Source organism: Aethalodelphis obliquidens, unplaced genomic scaffold (genome assembly GCF_003676395.1).
Source record: "Aethalodelphis obliquidens isolate GAN/ISIS:26980383/991018 unplaced genomic scaffold, ASM367639v1 scaffold3, whole genome shotgun sequence".
In the NCBI taxonomy this organism is placed as follows: Eukaryota; Metazoa; Chordata; class Mammalia; order Artiodactyla; family Delphinidae; genus Aethalodelphis; species Aethalodelphis obliquidens.
Genome location: NW_020837947.1, coordinates 85,008,945 through 85,027,151, shown reverse-complemented (window position 1 = coordinate 85,027,151; position 18,207 = coordinate 85,008,945). Strand labels below are relative to the sequence as shown.

Sequence of the window (18,207 nt, the reverse complement as noted above, 5' to 3'; positions counted from 1 at the left end):
TTAATTTCAGGTGTACAACATAATGATTCAACATTTGTGTATATTGTGAAATAATTACCACAATAAATCTAGTTAGCATCTATGATCTTTCACAGTTACAAAAACTTTTTCTTGGGATGAGAAATTTTAAGGTCTACTCTCGCAGCAACTTTCAAACATGTGATATAGTGTTATTAACCATAGTCACCATGCTGTGTGTTGCGTCCTCCATGACATTTATTTTATAACTGGAAGTTTTTACCTTTTGGCCACCCTCAACCACCCACCTGTGGCAACCAGAAATCTGTTCTTTGAATCTATGAGCTTGTTTTTGTGGTTGTTTGTTTGAAGACTCCACATAAAAGTGATAAAATATGGCATTTGTTTTTCTCTGACATATCATTTAACATAATATCATCAAGGACAACCCATGTTGTTACAAATGGCAAGATGTCCTTCTTTATTATGGCTGAATAATATTCACAGGATAAAATTTTATGACTTTAAATTAGGCAAAGATTTTGTAGACACAATTCCAAAAGCACCATCCATTAAAAACACATTGATAAAATAAACTTCATCAAACCTGAGAACTTTTGCTTTTCAACAGATATTGGTAAGATAATGATAATACAATTCACACACAGAGAAAAACTACTTGCATATAAATATCTAATAAAGGACTTTTGATCAGAATATGTAAAACAACTCTCAAAATTCAATGACCAGAAGCCATTTCTAAAAATGGGCAAGTGTTTAAAGAGAAAATTCACCAAAAAACAATACTGAAGGCAAATTAGAACATGAAGGGATGCTCAACAGCATTAGAGATTAGAGAAATGATTGTACTTTAGAACTATAATGAGATCCTATTATACACCTATTAGAATGTCTATAATAAAACCATTTGCCAAATGTTGTGAGAATATTGAACAAGTGGCACCTTCAGACACTCCTTGCAGGAATGTCAAGTGCTAAAGACATAAATCTTCATGTTGCTTTATTTTTGATAGCCAAAACTGGAAACAGCAAATGTATCCATCCAGAGATGAATTGAAAAACAGTTCTGGTATAGCCATACAATGGAATACTGTTCAGTTATAAAACAGTTTGAAACACTGATATACAAACAACAAGATAAATCTCAAAATAATTATACTGAATAAAAAAACAAACAAAATAGAGTACATACATATGATTTTCATTACATAAAATTATGTAAATTGTAAACTAATCTATAGTTTATCTGGGAATAGTATGGGCAGAGGGTGGTAGGAGGGAGAGATTCTAAGGAGCTTAATGAAATTTTTGATGGTGATGGGTATGTTCATCATATTGATTTTGATGATGGTTTTATGGGCTTATGCAGGTATAAAAGCTCATCAAATTGGACATTTTACATAAGTGCAGTTAACTTGTGTCAATTTTACCACAAAAACACTAAAAAGCTTTGAAAAAATTAAAATGTCATAGTTATTGAAGTAAAATGCTACGTAGAAAAAAAAAAGCAATTTATTCTGGAGGTCAACTTACATGGCTTCTTTTTTATTACTCAATAAAATATAAATATAATTGATGTATAGTAAAATATAAAAAGAATTCTGATAAATCAAATCATATAGATAAACATTAAGTCTAATAAAAATGGTTAAATCAAAGACTAGCTTTCAAGCATACGATTACCTAATAGGATGTTTTGTATTAAATGCTTTTATTCAACAAACATTTCTTGAACATATTCTATGAGCTGAGTTCCTTAGAAGCACCTAGAATATTTTTCAGGGATTTAAGAATATAAATAACTAAAGATTCAATTATAAGATACTGTGTTGAAATTTGAAGTATGCCGAGGTTTATGTAAGGTGATAGAAGATCACAGTAATTTTTTTTCTACAAATGTTTTCCTATAAGTTCTGAATATGTGCTTAGAAATAAGTGTACCCAGATGAATGGCTTGAGAGACAGGAAACAAGCATGGCTTTCATTGAGACTAGGGAAGAAAGAAACCTTAAGCTAAATATGTTTATTAGGTTACATGGTTACATGGTACAGTGGTATGGAGTACAAAGGGGATTTATAAAGTCAAGAGTCATCAACACAGATGTTAAGTGAAATCATGAGACAGTATGAGTTGGTTCAATAGGATGTGTTAAATTAAGAATAGAAGAGCACAAAGTTTAGGATTAACATATACATACTACTATATATAAAATAGATAACCAACAAGTACCTACTATATAGCACAGGGAACTATAGTCAATATCTTTTAATAACTTATAATAACCTGAATCATTTTTCTGTACACTTGAATCTAACACAACATTTTAAGTTAACTATACTTCAATTAAAAAAAAAAGAAGAAGAGTACATAGTATAACCCTGAGAAAAGAAATATAATGATGGGACACAGCAAGTGCAGGTGACAACAGAGATTGGATAGGGGTGATTAGAAAGGTAGGGGGGAATGCATATCTTCCAGAACATTGTACAACTACACACTATTTGCATATAAAGTATGCTACGTATACTTTCAAAAGTTAAAAATATCTAATCTAAAATTTTAAATGTGTATTTATTTACATAAAAACCTACTTCCATGGATATATTTATGTCACTTGATAAGTATGTGCAGACATATAGAGCTTTCTTAGAAAATAAAGCATATTCTTTACTTAAAATAAGATCTGTATTCATATGAACAAATATGATCATTATTCTACATGATCCTAAATGTAAAATATCATTTTCCAAAGAGAAAAATTTAAAAAAAATAACTTTTTCAAAATAAAATAAACAATACTAGATTCAACCCATAGTTTTTTTGAGAAAGTTGCAATGTTTTGGATCTTTGAGTATGTCACAATTCAGTCAGGTTTTTTTGTGAGATATAATTAATATTAAATTTGTTTTCTTTATAGTTCTTTATGTCAAATTATAATTATGGTTGCAGTGCTGTAAACTTTATTCAGAAATATGCTCCATTTACTAAAATAAGAAGCTGGTTTTTAAAAGAGGATTGAATTACCCCAAACACTGCATACACTCATTTGGCCCAGCAGGGATTTTAACAAGGATGTTCACATGATAATTATCATCTTCTTCCTGTTGGCAGATGTCTTATTTCAGAAATGTAGAATTTGTGATGTCCCCTGTGATATATTCTGTGCTTCTATTGTTGATAAAAAAGACTAAACATTTAAATTAAATTTAGAGAAATAATGACTCAAAGTTTAAGTACCTATATGCCAAATTTTAGGGAAAAGCAAATAAACACAACCAAGTTATAAATCATTCTATGGGGGATTTATGATGGAAACAATAAGCTGACTTTAACTATAGCTTCTCTGTTGGGTGCTGTGCTATAGAACAGTTATAATAAGTCAAGCAATGAATGAATAGAAATAGAATTACTTTAAATTCCTAAGGATAAGCTCCTGAGAATTATTTCTCTCTCACTGTGTGTACTTATACATGCACGTCTCTTTTTTCACTATGGATATTTTACACTTTATTAACTGTACCATATTTGCTTATTCCTGCAAACAAATCTCTGATCAGATGGATATTCATGCTCTATTTTTTACTTTAAGTTTGTATATTATGTATTTGTACATACAGTGTTCAGTTTTCAGTACATTCTGCTACAAGAAAACTCTATTACCTGACCATCTTAGAAGAGCCTATGAAGTGTATGTTTTGTATTGCTAGGAATGTCATTTGCAATTTTATAAACAACTGGAATATTATTAAAAATCTTGTATTTTCAAAATTCTAGAGTTCATTTTTAGGCTTATTAGAAATAATCTTCCTCTTGAATCATTGTTGCTAAATCCACTTTATGAAATAAATTTGCTTAAGAGGCAATCTAGGATGGGCCTGTACATATTTTTCACAACCAGTATAGTTTTTATTACCTCCATTTACACTAATCAAATTTTGTAAATTTTTAGGGAAAAAGTTTCTGGGAATTAAGCAAGTAAGGAAAGTAGTAGAAGAGAGAGCAGACTGGGAGAAGGGCATGCAGTGACAAAGATATGAAGAAAATAACTTGAAAGAAATATAAGGAAAAACATCACCATAAATTATCTTTGAAATACAGTCATCTTGGTATTAAATTTTCCAGATACTTTGTGTGCATTTACCACAAAAGAAACTGGAATAGATACAAAAAGCTTAAGGAAAAGAAGACAAGAGAATAACTGAAAGGAAACAAAATTTAAAAGTTCATATCTCTGAAGTTTCCCTACAGATTTAACAAATACCTATTAGGTTGCTCTGTCTTATTAAGTTAAAAATACCATAAAAGATAAGCTTCTTGCTTATGCAATGCCTTGGATTCAGAAAGTTATAACAACTTTGTTACTTACTTTTCAACTTAATATCCCTCTTTACCAGGTAAACAGGAATAATTATTTTCTGGGAAAAATCATTTTCAAATAATTTGTTTCAAATTTTCAGTCAAGAAAATGATACTGTGTTAACTAAAGTAAGAACTATCAGAGACTTCAAGCAAGAGGTCTTTCTGCTCATCCTTTGAGTGGTGGACAAAGGGCCTAGCAGGTCAAAGTACTTTCTGAGTACTTTCTGAGAACGTTAGAGCAGACAGGTAGCTAGGTATGAGCAGAGAAATGGGGGTAGGAGCCAGGTGGTGGGAAATCATACATCTTGTAAACAAGTCCATGGAAAGAGAAAGAAAAGCAGGAACCTCCAGACTGACAGGAAACCACACATTTTGGGTGATAAGTGTCTTGGGGGCAGACAAAGAAAGGTGGGGAAAGGCAGGAAACTCCTGACTGTGAATGCAACCTGTTGCTCATTATATTACAATAAAATTAGCCTTGCAGATAAGAAGTACCCATCACGCACCGACCCCATGACACGTCTGATCTAAGCTAAATAAGGACAAAAATCCCTCCTCCTCTTGGGAAGATGGAGCTGGGACGAAAATCAGGGAACATGACCCCCAAACTCCTCTTTCTGCAATGAATATTCCACCCCTTCATTTGTATGTCCCTCACAACCAGCTTGAGGAAGAAACTCAGGGCAGCAGCTCCTCACCTGTCTACTCGCTCTTCCTCTGAGAGTGTGTTCTTGCTTAAATAAATGCTCACTTTACTTTCTTAACCTCCCTGTCTCATCTCCAAATTCTTTCCTCAGGGAGGCAAGAACCTCAAATTCACTGGGAACAAGAACAGTGCTTCCTCAGAGTGAAGAGGTCAGGAAAGGACACAGACCCTACCCACCATGTGAAAGTTTGCAGCAGAGTCAATGGAAAGAGCTTTGGGAAGTTCACCATGTGTGACTCACTTCCAATGCTTGCTCTTGAATGTGAGGATAGGAAGTGGAGAGAAACTTCACGATAGGAAGGTAGCAAGAAGTCAGGAGACAACGGGACAAAAGGGGAAATGCTGCATTATTCCTGATTTCAACGTGACTCTGAGATTCAGCGAAGGGCAGAATGCAGCCGGAGGGGGAAAGAGGTGTGCCCTGCACTAAATTATTATGTCAGGTTCACTGAAACATGTTTGACTAGATGCATAGGCAATTACATATTCATTAATTGACAGCTGGCAGACTACATAATTAGAAAAGACTGTCCCAATATTTCCATGCGATTCCATTTGTAAACAACATCAAAACTTTGCTTTCTTTAGAGATATTTATAAGAAATAGAATAAAATAAAAAGAAATGCTCATGGAAATAAGGTGCTATTTCACACAACAAGACTTCATTTTTGACCCACTGTCAGAATGTATAGAAGATGAAGTGAAAAAAGCAATGGACTAAGAATCGGAAGACCAGGGTTTTCATCTTGGTGTTGCTGCTAATTAACTATATGACAAAGAGCATCTCAGTGTCTTTGGATTTGAACTTTCTCCTTTGTAAAATGAGGCAGTAGTTGATCTCTCCTGTCCAGTGCTGAAAATCTATATACATTGCATTCTCTTTTCTAGCAGTATAGATAGATTTATGTTGATCTATCTCTGTGGGTTTTTCAGTTCTTTTGTGAGTACTGCTATGCTCCAGTAACCTTGACTGGCAATGTTTATAGGTATAGTCTGTGTGACAGAGGGACTCAAAATGATTCATGCAAAAATCAAAATCTCCACCCCTGCCAATTAGCAAAGGCCCCAGTCAATGAAGTGTCCTGTGCATACTGTGATGCCAATGATTCCTTGGGGATGTATTTCCATGAATGTCTGTTTGACCAAGAAAGAATGCATACACTGTGAAATAATCACATAGAATTTCAATAACATTTGGACAGAATACATTCTTTTGAGAGAAAAATTACAGCTTATATTGCTTCCTTTTTTCTTTATGATACAGGTAGAAAGATGAAAAAGATCAGTGAATTAAAGAGATTATAAATCAGCATCCATGAAGTTGTGTACTTATGTGAGCTACAGTAGCATGCATAAATATGCCTAGATTTTAATAGCTCATCTGTGAGAGTGACTAGAGATGTTTATGTATATAAAATACTATAAATGTATGTGCATTTATATATATAATTATATATGTTATCATGTGTATTTTATATATATACACAGTATATGATGGAGGACAGAAACACTATAATTGTCTGTTTCATTGACTATGTGATTCCAAGTTTTAGTTTCAGTTTTATCTCAAAATCACTGGTATGCCTGTGTCATGCTATATTGAAATGTTGATATATTTTAGTAAAATTTTAATAAATGTGTTCAATTGTGCTGCATTTAACAATCTGAAAATGAAATGATTAGTGACAAATAAGGTTTTCAATAATACCTTTGAAATATGATACAAATAATGTAGTTTTGCCCTCTTATTAACCCATTTATCTAAGGCACATTGTTTAGGAGAACAAGGTCATGAATTTGAAATCAATGTGAACTTTATTCTGCTATGCAGTTACAAACTTTATTACTGATACCTTCAAAAGCTCTTTTTCAAAAGGCTTTCTTTTGTCTAATAAAAGACATTGTGAAAGAATGTGGATAAACCAGTAATAAATTTTCATGTTATGTATCAAGAATGATATACTAACAATGGATCAGTACTGGCATAAAATTCAAATTTACATATAAAAGACTGCATAGACCTTATGGTCCAACCCATTGTCTGTGGACCAGCCAAAACAAATTGTACTTCTCTTTTCTCTCCATTTTTTTCTACTTCACTCTTAGGGACTCTGTTATATAATTTAAAACATTTACTGCTCTGATATACAATTTGACTTGAAAAATACTGATCCAACCCAATCCTACTACAGATGAGTGTACTGAGATCTAGAGAGCTTAAGTAACTTTTGTCAACAACAAATTGGCACTCGCCATTGGCACTTGCCATCTACCTCTATAAGGATTAAATCTTGTGTTGCTGCAGCTGCTGATTTTCAACCTCCCTGAAAGGAGTTCAGGTGGAGAGCAGAAATAGGCACTCTGTGCTCTGGGAAAACTAGCAGAACAGGTCTTTAGATAGTTAGATATTTTCAGGAGGCAATTTTATGAGCCCAATTCTTATATCTCCTCATACCTAGAAAAACACTCAAATCCTTCATGGTGATGACTGCTCCTCGTGACTAGCAGAAAACTTCTGCAAAACAAATACATGCTTGATTGTATGTACTCTCCCTTCACCAATGTCACATATATACTGACCTTCCCCCCTACCTCTTTGGAGCAGTTTCTCAGAACCATCTGAAATGCTGTCTCCCAGGCTATAGTCCTCATTTTGCCCCACATAAACCTTCATTCACACCTTTCACCTTGTACATTTTTTAGGGTCAACACTTTCTAGAATCCATTTGTTAGTATCACAGTTGAAACCTAGGTCTCATGACTTCAAATGTAGTAATTATCTGTTAGACTTTGTATGGGCTAAAATCAAGACCGATTATTTTTAAAATGATTTTCTTTTGGTATAAATATTGTGAGTTTATTCAGGAAGTTAAAGCTATATTTTTTATGGAAATTAAGTTCTTGCTCAGAAGATGAAATCAGTCAAGTGAGAAAGGAGAAGTTAAGGTTTTTAGCAATTGGAAACAGATCTAAAATTTAGAAACTTACCTGCCTAAATGTCCTAGAGAAGGTTCTCAGGACTTTTCAAGTAAGGAGCAGCACAGTCACCAGTCAACTTTAAAAAGGCAAATGACAATTAACAGAACCTTTTCCTTTCACAGACCCATGTATGTATAGGACCAACAAATGGAGACATAATGGGTGATCCTATTAAAGACGTCGGTAAATGAGCAATAGGACTTCTAAATGTCCAGCAAATTAAGTTTATGTTAAGTTCACAATTTGAAGGGACAGAGAGGTTTTAAATGGAATAGTTATATAAACAGAACAAATGCATAATATTTGACAAAGGAACACTTGACACTTTCATGTTGGCTTTTGCCCAATTTTGCACAATCTGGAGTCTGCCCCAAATGCCTCTCAGAGTATGTAACCAGACACTTTAAACACATATGAAGTATATTTAATTAGAACACTAAAATCTCTGCCTTCTGTAGTAGATTATCATAAAACCAAATATAATTAAAAACTCACTTTATGAGCATATGGTTAGGACTAAGTGTGTGATGATATAGACTTTCAATTTTTAACACTTTGTTTTGAAATAATCTTATGCAAAAGTCACAAGAGATAAAGTGAATGTTTAATGGCATCATGATAAATGAGCCTCATGCATTTATCTTCACACTGGGAACATTATTATCCATGTGACTGGTATATCAATAGTCTGATGGTTTGAAAGGGATGTGCCAATTTTTGCCTCTGTGACACTCATTTTGCTTTTTAGCCCAATCCATTTATAAAAGGCCAACTATCAGTATGACATGCTGCATGTCATTTGGATTGTCTCCATGTTCAACCTCTGAGTTGATTCATGTTTTCATCTTAATGAGATAGAAGGCTATAAATAAAAATTGAAAGACCTTTTTTCCTAAACCCTCTTTGCAAGATACTGGAGCAAGTATCCAGTCAAGTTGGTGCTTAACTAAAAGAATGTAACTGTCGGAATGAAAAGTCTCCCCTGACTTTCCCCCAAAGCCAACTCTGTTGGGAGGTGGCAGCTTTCATAATAGTCAGGGGCGGCAATGGGGTACTGATATCTGGCAGGAGGTTGTGGTGCAGCCATGGAAGTTGCTCGAGCCAAGAGACTATTACAGTTGAGCCTGACCTAGTTTCACTGATGACAGACCAGAATTCTTCATGAGTAGGAGTAAGGAATTCCTTGGCATTCCTGAAAGGATTTGAGAGTGTTTTGTTGAGGATGAACATAAACAAGGTAGGGCCACAACCTATAAAATATAGGCTATTTTTGGTAATATGGCACTATTTCAACAATTGGCTGTTAAAGACTATGGAAAATTGACTTTTAAATAATTTAATTTTCAAATGAAAACTTCATATCTTCCTGTATCAAACACTCGACTCATGTGATGTTTTATTATTCTTAATCTTATGTGACAATATGTCCTGCAGCACCACCCCTTACCATAAGCCCTGGATAACTCATCTATTGTGGGGCAGTTCAGGAAAGCAGGACAGTGTAAAGCCTTATGTGGGATCCAGGGCAACAGTTTGAAATGTAACACCCTGGTTATTCTGGGCTTTAGGACTCGGGAGCAAATCCCTCAGAGTCTTTTGGTCTCACTGGGTCAAACATGCATTCTTCCAACTTCTCACTAGGGGAAAAAGTATTCCAGGCAATGTCAATTCCTGGGAGACAAATGGAGACTTCTAATTTTTGAACAAAGTACAACATTTTGGAACAAAATTCCTGGGACTGCTGGCATGGTGGAAATACTTACTAAATCAGTCCTTATTTTAAACTGCTTAAACATTTGAAGGGGGAATGCTAGTTTCATTAAATGCTGATGATTGGGAGAAAATTACCATTCACGAGACTAGTAATACATTTCCTTATTTGAGCATTATACCCAAAGAATTATTACTAACTTCCATTCAACTGTCCCCTCAAATTATCATACATCTTAATGTCCCATACAGGAAACTTCCTACCATAGCTAGTAGAATCCTACACTTTTTCTATGTAGCTATATGGCCTCAAGACATAAATTTAAGATTACCAAGATTCAGTTGTATTTATAAACAAACCTGTTTTTGCTGGTTGAACTTGTTAAAGCATTTAAGTGAATCATGCAAATTAATGAATTACAAGGAGAAAAAAATAGAGCTTTTATGTAAAAATGTTTTGAATGTGATAAAAGTGAGTTGCTAAAATATCTAATGAATGAGTATAACTAAAACTTTTTAAGTGGAAAAAAAAGTAAAGGAATTCTGCATTTAATGTGTCTTGTAAGTAAAGTATTAATTCATTTTTTAGACATTACAACTTGAAATCATAGATTTCATTTATTAAAGTTACATCTTTTTATAATAAAGATAATAATAGAATTCTCCTTAAGCAAATCATATTCTAAGTTACAACTGTAGCCTCACACAATTAGGTTGGTTACTTAATATCAACATATATATTTTAATTCTAAAAACACATGGTGTGTTCTTATATTAATTGTTTATGATTTCCTGTTTAGTATCACTTTCAAATTTACTGACAAATTAACTATTTGAACCAATCACAAAAGTTAGGTAAGCCTAAAAATAGTTATTATGCAAGACTTCTGCAATCTTGCTGTTATTCTTTATTTATTTGTTTTGCATCCAACATTATAGATATAAAGTAGGAAGATATGCCAGTCTATATTGAGCAACATCTCTTTACATTAAAGATATTAATTTTCTTATTTTTTAAACTAAAAACACTGAAGATCAATTGCAAAATACTTGGGAATGTTTACACTCACTGTTTATATTATGGAGATTATTAATTAAGCAGATGATGAATTCCTAGTGTGATACCATATTTGCTTATCTTTTTCAGAATAAGATGAATTTGAAGAAAGACAAGAGAGGGACAAATCAATATGTAAGTCTAAGCACAGAGAAATAATGCTAACTAAAAAGTCACTGGAAAACACACAGCAGAGGTGGGTCATGAAACTTAAAAGCTTTTGCACAGCAAAGAAAACCCTAAACAGCACAAAAAGACAACCCTCAGAATGGGAGAAAATATTTGCAAATGAAGCAACTGACAAAGGATTAATCTCCAAAATACACAAGCAGCTCATGCAGCTCAATATCAAAAAAACAAACAACCCAATCCAAAAATGGGCAGAAGACCTAAATAGACAGTTCTCCAAAGAAGATATACAGATTGCCAACAAACACATGAAAGGATGCTCAACTTCATTAATTGTTAGAGAAATGCAAATCAAAACTACAATGAGGTATCACCTTACACCAGTCAGAATGGCCATCATCAATAAATCTACAAACAATAAATGCTGGAGAGGGTGTGGAGAAAAGGGAACCCTCTTGCACTGTTGGTGGGAATGTAAGTTGATACTGTCACTATGGAGAAGAGTATAGAGGTTCCTTAAAAAACTAAAAATAGAACTACCATATGACCCAGCAATCCCACTACTGGGCATATACCCTGAGAAAGCCATAATTCAAAAAGTGACATGTACCACAATGTACATTGTAGCTCTATTTACAATAGCCAGGACATGGAAGCAACTTAAGTGTCCATCGACCGATGAATGGGTAAAGATGTGACACATATATGCAATGGAATATTACTCAGCCATAAAAAGAAACGAAATTGAGTTATTTGTAGTGAGGTGGATGGACCTAGAGTCTCTCATACAGAGTGAAGTAAGTCAGAAAGAGAAAAATAAATACCGTATGCTAACACAAATACGTGGAAGAAAAAAAAACGGTTCTGATGAACCAAGGGGCAGGAAATGAGTAAATGCACAGATGTAGAGAATGGAGTTGAGGACACGGGGAAAGGCAAGGGTAAGCTGGGACGAAGTGAGAGAGTGGCATGGACATATACACACTACCGAATGCAAAATAGATAACTAGTGGAAAGCAGCTGCATAGCACAGGGAGATCAGGTCAGTGCTTTGTTACCACCTAGAGGGGTGCAATAGGGAGGGTAGGAGGGAGATGCAAGAGGGAGGGGATATGGGGATATGTGTATACATATAGCTGATTCACTTTGTTATACAGCAGAAACTAACACAATATGGTAAAGCAATTATACTCCAGTAAAGATGTTTAAAACAAAAAACAAAAACACACACACACAGCAGTTAGGTAAGTGAAAAACATAACAAATGAATAAAACACATGCAGTTTTAAGATTCAGGATTCTATTTTGAGATTCAGGAATAAATGAATAATTGTCATAAAAATGAGTTGGAAACACTTTAACTTCATATCATAAAATTGAAACCAAATTTGGATATATGTAGTTTTTAATACAAACTTGTTGCAAAAATGTTACTGGCTCTGACATCCTTGTCCACCTCCTGATTTACTGGAAAACCTACACAAATAATTGTTCCATAATAAAGAAGAAACAGGATGTGCTCTTTTTATTCCATATTTTATGTACCAAAGCATGGTGGGAAACTCCTCACAAAAGCTCTGGAATGAAAGCCCTCTAAACCACACTATAACTCTGTGGATAGTGAAATGACAAAGTAGTTTAAGACTACTAAGCAGCACTTGGAGGGAAAATCCTTCAAACATTTTCCTTATGGATTTTTAACTCCCTAGAACATTTGGTTTGGATTCTACAGTACAAAACACTGCAGAATATCGTTATCTCTTTTGTTTGAAGCCAATGCAGCCACACTGTCATGTTTTAGTTGACTGACTCAAGTTGTAATTCAGTTTGAGCATGACTTTTGCAGGAAATCTGGGGCAGAGAAGAAGATGGTGATGAGAAGGCTCCTGGAAAGGTGAAAGGCCAACACACAGAGGGTCAAACAGGCTTTGTAAATAACTTCACCAAAACTTCTGTATGAGAAACAAAATAGTAATCTCCACAATCCTAGCATATTACATTTTCTTCTCCCAGACAGATAAATAACTTTTGTTTAGTAAATGTTCTTAAGGAACACTTTCTAATACTGTTTTTAAATTATTACATATGTGTCAGAGAACAAACTTGAGAAATTATATACTATAAATTTAACATTTGCTCTATTTCCCTTCTCTTTTACAAATAATTTTGTTTGCCAAACAATATAATATTATAAATATTAGGATGATGTCACAAAATTACATATAGTGAAATAATAAATAAATTTTATATATATATATATACATACATATACATATACATATATATGTGTATATATATATATATATAGTTCTCAGTATCTGGTTCCTGACAGAGAGCTCCTAAAACCCTTGAAAATAATGGTGTTAGGAGAATCATTTTGTCTAACATTTAGTCTTTGACCTCAGTCTTGACACAGAACTCCTAACACCTTTGTAATTTCATGAGTGATAGGAGCATTGGGCACCATGCTCCTAAATCCCTTGGAAATTCCAGGGTGTTAGGAATGTCTTTGTTTTAATGAGGTGACTCTTGGTGAGCTCTTGGATGGGGGATGGTCACCAGAAAGACCAGCCACGAATAGGAGCTTGGAACTTTCAACCTCATAGATGATGAAGCCTCCATAAAAATTCCAATAGTATGGGTTTGGGGAGCTTCTAAGTTGGTGAATACATCCACATAATGGGAGGGTGGTGCACCTTAACTCCAGCGGGACAGAAGATCTTTCACTGAGGACATTTCCAGACCCTGCCCTATGTATCTCTTCATGTGGCTGTTCATCTGCATCCTTTATCACATCCTTTACTGTATCATTAACCAGTAAAAATAAGTAGGGGTTTCCCTGAATTCTGTGAGTTATTTTAACAAATTATTGAACCCACAAAGGGAATCATGAGAGCCCTGACTTATAGTCAGTAGGTCATAAATAGAGGTGACAACCTGGAACTTCCAGTTAATAAGAAATAAGATTTCTGGTTATTTCACAATGTGTAAATGTAATTTTTGTGAAATTGTCCTAGTATTTATAATAGTATATTTTTTGGCAAAAAAAAAATAAATCTGTGTAAAATAAAAAAAGGGAAAGAGATCAAATGTTAAATGGTTAAAATTGAGGGTATTCTTGTGGGACTGAGCCTTTAACTTGTGGGATCTGATGCTAACTTCATGTAGATGTGTAGAAATTGAATTGAATTATAGGACACCCAGCTGGTATCCCAGAGAACTGCTTGGTGTGGGAGAAACCTCCACATATTTGTTTACCAGTGACAGAGATCCTTTGTTTGGCCAAACTTTAGGCAGGCTCACAAACCTTTTCCTATGCCTATCAGTACACTTACTTCCTTGTAAAATCCAGCTTTAACAAGAAGCCTGCTAAGTCAGTTTAACCAGAACCCCCAACGCTCAATATCTGATCACCTTTGATTTCTGATCAATTTCCTCATTCTCCGTCATTGCCCAGGCCTGGCTTCAGCAAGAATCCTGTTAGGTCAGTGTAGACAGGATTCCCCTTACCCCTGATTTTTCCTCTGAGTAAATTTCCATTCACTGACCCCCACCCTGATGCTTGGCTGTAGATTCCCACTTGCTTATGCTGTTTTTGGAACTGAGCTTAATCTTTCTACCACTGTGAAATCCCACTGCAGTGGTCCCTATCTACCATGATGGTCCTAAGCAAAGTCTGCCTTACCATCTTTAACAGGTGTTGTTGAATCCTTTTTCTTTAACACTGGAAGTGTTAGCAGTGTTCTGTGCTAGCAGTGAAAGGAAAACACACAGGAGTGTTTTTTTTTCTTTTGCACAATTATATAGTTGACTCAAGTTTCAATAATTAAAGTGAATTAAATGTTTTTTAATTCATTTTTGTTATGTAAGTTTAAAGACTGTACCAACATGGCAAATAGGTCACAGAGAATTTTCCATTAAATGTACTAGTTTATCTACTTCAGTAAAACCCAAGCATTCACAGAAGAATTTAAAATGTTTAGAAATATCATTGAAGAAAAAACTTATGTAGTCCACACATAGTGTATGTGAAAAAGTTAAGTAGCAAAGCCCCAGGCTACTACAGCTGGCTTGTTGGTAGGGTGCATGCCTTATGGTGTCATTAAACAACTGACATAGAATCAATTACTTCTGCCCAGTAGGAAAGACTTCTTTTGAGCTAAACTCCAAGTTATTTTCTTCTCACAACTCGTAAATTCAGATCCCTCCTACTACTGCCCTAGAGCTGGGTAAAGACAGGATGTAAAGCAGAGATTTAACACACAAGGACAGTGTATTCCTGTCCATCCAGGAGGTATTGGTGAAATTTTGATGAAAGCTCCTGAAGGAGAGCAAACCTAACATTTCTGCATTGCATGGATCTCTGCAGAATGATATTAGGAGAAGCAGTAACTAGGGATTTGACATGCATTTAATGAAGACTCCATTTGAATCTTTGTTAAAAGATTAGCAGCTGAATTTTAAAATAGTTGTCTCATGAGATGAAGAGAATTAATATCCACAATGTATTAAAAAACCCAACAAATCACTGAAAACAAGTCATCCTGTAGACAAATATCAAATTATATGAACTAAGTAGGGACAGAAAATAAATATATTAAAAGGTGTCATCTTATTAGTAATCAGAAAAGCAAGAAAGGGTGGGGAGAAACATATTGAGATACAAATTTATACTCCTTAAGTATAACATTAATTTAAAAGAAAGTAAATAATATATTGGAAAGGTTTTGAATAAATGGAAACTCTCATACACTGTTGGGGAAAGGGTAAATTAGTACAACCACTGTATAGTGTGTTAGAGAATTTCTAATAGAATTTAAAATGTTTCTAATGTGTGAATAAGCTTTCAGTTCTAGGTATATCACCTACGTAAATGTTTACAAATGTGCCATAGAAAACCATTATAGGAATGTATATTGGATCACTCTTTGTAAAGAAGAAAACTGGAAAAAAAAAGTCTATCTGATGGGATGTAGATATATTGAGAGGTATATTAATAAAATAAATTATAATCCAGTAGTTAAAGTAAGTAAATGAAGCCCCTCTGTATCAATATGGATATAAATACCTAAAGATAGATGAGACAAGGAATTATGTAATAATAACAATTTATGTAAGCTTAAAGACAAATCTTGCAAACTATTCCATATAATTAGATTCATTAAGCATATATTTGGAAAGACAGGGGTGAAAATGGACCAAGGAGGGTAATGGGAGAAATTTCTATCTTTTTCCTATTTATTTAAAAGCCTGAAGCTAATACAATACATATTTGTATTTACTATTTGTGGCTGTTTACATAATTAGTGGATTATAATCTTTATATTTTTATTTGTTTGAAAATTAAAACATTTATATTTAGATTGTATACTGTAATTTGTTAAAGAATGAAGAAAATCAAAAAAATAAAGTGAAAGGTAAGACATTTTCAGTTATGCAGATTCACAATGGAAGGTTTGTGGAAGAAGGGAAATTTAGTGCACACGAAAAAATAACACCATCCCCCAAAACTATTAAATGAGCAATATACATTTTGAATTAGGAGACTAATGTCCTAGATCATTTCACAATCTATCCTATCAGTCCATTCATGAACAGAAGAGCTTTTGTATGATGTTACCTGTTAATAACGCAAATGTTATTTGCTTAACCATAACTATACATTTAATTTGGAAATAGTTATAGAATTACTAAGTCATTCTAATCAAGTTTTGCTTTGATTTTAAATGTTAATATTAAAAACTGACTGCAGGGAACTTTCCAGAACGCTCGGTGAAAAGGTGGAGGAGCGGCGGCTGCCCGAGCTGCGCACGGCAACGCGCTCCTTCCCGCTCCCCCATACCGGCATCGGCCCTCTCACCGGTAAAAATGTCGTGCATCAACTCACAGTAACCTTAGAAGATTTATATAATGGTGCAACAAGAAAACTAGCTCTGCAAAAGAATGTGATTTGTGACAAATGTGAAGGCCGAGGTGGTAAGAAAGGAGCAGTAGAGTGCTGTCCCAATTGCCGAGGTACTGGAATGCAAATAAGAATTCATCAGATAGGACCTGGAATGGTTCAGCAAATTCAGTCTGTCTGCATGGAGTGCCAGGGCCATGGGGAGCGGATCAGTCCTAAAGATAGATGTAAAAGCTGCAATGGAAGGAAGATAGTTCGAGAGAAGAAAATTCTAGAAGTTCATATTGACAAAGGCATGAAAGATGGCTAGAAGATAACATTCCATGGTGAAGGAGACCAAGAACCAGGACTGGAGCCAGGAGATATTATCATCGTTTTAGATCAGAAGGACCATGCTGTTTTTACTCGACGAGGAGAAGACCTTTTCATGTGTATGGACATACAGCTGGTTGAGGCATTGTGTGGCTTCCAAAAGCCAATATCTACTCTTGACAACCGAACCATAGTCATCACTTCTCATCCAGGTCAGATTGTCAAGCATGGAGATATCAAGTGTGTGCTAAATGAAGGCATGCCAATTTATCGTAGACCATATGAAAAGGGTCGCCTAATCATTGAATTTAAGGTAAACTTTCCTGAGAATGGCTTTCTCTCCCCGGATAAACTCTCTTTGCTGGAAAAACTCCTACCTGAGAGGAAGGAAGTAGAAGAGACTGATGAAATGGACCAGGTAGAACTAGTGGACTTTGATCCAAATCAGGAAAGACGGCGCCATTACAATGGAGAAGCATATGAGGATGATGAACATCATCCTCGGGGTGGTGTTCAGTGTCAGACCTCCTAATGGGGCCAGTGAATAACACTCACTGCTGGCATTTTATCTGCAGTAGTGATTGAGTGAAGGACTATAATCATAACATGCTCACTACTTGCTATTGTTTGTTTTAATAATCAATTATAGTAGTGTTTTAAAAGTTAAATGAAGAATAAACTCGAATATAAAAGCTCTGACTTTGCCCTGTATGTATGATGACTTCAGTGTGCAAGATAAGTTTAATACTTGTAAAAACTACTTTAAAAAATTTCCCCTAGCAGTTGTTAGGCCATACTTTGTAATTGATTTCAGCTATGTACATGGAATAGCTTAGACTGAAATGCCAGGTATATGTATTGGCTTCAGTGTATGACCCTTAATTGTTAAGCTATGAAGTTAAAATTGTATTTAACTGGCAGTCAGACGAATTTGTAGAGAAGTGTTGGTCTGTATAGTGGTATTAAGTGGGATTCATTGTGATGCCTCTGCATTTATTCTATTGCCTCAACTGTTACTTGAAGATGGCATGCTATATAATTTAGCCTGTGGTATCAGTGATAGAAATGACAC

General features: G+C 34.6%; 1 pseudogene; it reads left to right on the top strand.

Moving 5' to 3' along the window:
• The first annotated feature begins 16,757 nt into the window (after positions 1–16,757).
• Positions 16,758–17,832, top strand: LOC113612965 (dnaJ homolog subfamily A member 1 pseudogene; annotated as a pseudogene).
• Positions 17,833–18,207: the final 375 nt, after the last annotated feature.